We start from the raw sequence: 1,128 nt of genomic DNA on the forward strand, positions 1-1,128 counted from the left end.
CCTTGACAGCACAGTGGCTTCTCCTTCTCTCCCCATGCACACTCATGGGCACGGGCCTGTCCTGTCTGCATCACAGTGACCTCAGACTCACACATTGTTCTTAGGTCTGCAGGTCCATACCCACTTTCTCTTGCCCACCTCCTTCACTTCTGGAGCGGCTCCTTGCATGTTTCTCTGTGCTTGCAGCTCACTTAGCCTCAAAAGCTATCTCCAGTGTCAGGTGTGGATCTCAGTGGTAGGAAGCTTACCTAGCATGAAAGAGGCTCTGGGTGACATCCCCAAGAGTGCAAAAAAAGTCCCCATCACAACTTTGCATGAGTCAACCTCTCAGGATGGCCATACCTAGCATTCTGTCTCACACTCTGGTCTGCTCTGGACCAGTCTCCATTGTCATCTCCATCCTTGTTAAACATATGTGGCGCTTGTGGAAAGCAGATATGATCTTCATCCTCCTTTATTTGCTTTTACTGCCTGTTTGCCCCAACTTAGAGTCTTAACTCCAAGGGTGCAGGGAAAACTGCTAGTATCTCTGTCTGTGTGCCCTCAGGACTTAGCTGCAGTGTTTCTTATTTGAAGGAATGAATGAATAATGAGGTGAATGGATCAGTGAATGGTTACATAAATGGACAAGTTTGCAAATGTAGAAATGAATGGATGCGTGCTCGCATACATCCATGGGTACATGGAGACATCTTGAATTTTAACTGAAAACATATCCCATCCAAGTGACCCATCCTTCTGAGCACTCTTCCATCGCAGAAGCCCGTAGGGACCCCTCCCTCAGGTGACCTCCTGTATTGAGGGAGAATGTCATTTCCAAAGGTAAATGCAGGGATGGGTCAGCAAATATTTCCTGAGGACCCACTTAGTGTTACACAATTTTCAGGCAGAGTAGACATAGATGAGAACAAGAGAGACCCAAGCACTGCTAGCATATGCCTGTCAGTCAATGAGGGACCTGGGCAATGCATTGAATTCACATAAGTGGGTAGATTCTCATGCTGATATCCTAGAGTGCTAGAAAAGAGAGTGACCCAGACTCACTGCAATTAAATCCCTCTAATCAGACCAAGTGTCTTCAGGAATGTGGCATTTGAGCCCAGGCCCAGAATATGAATAGCAGTCCAC

This window comes from Chinchilla lanigera, unplaced genomic scaffold, assembly GCF_000276665.1.
Source record: "Chinchilla lanigera isolate Chin_1 unplaced genomic scaffold, ChiLan1.0 scaffold00085, whole genome shotgun sequence".
Taxonomy (NCBI): Eukaryota; Metazoa; Chordata; class Mammalia; order Rodentia; family Chinchillidae; genus Chinchilla; species Chinchilla lanigera.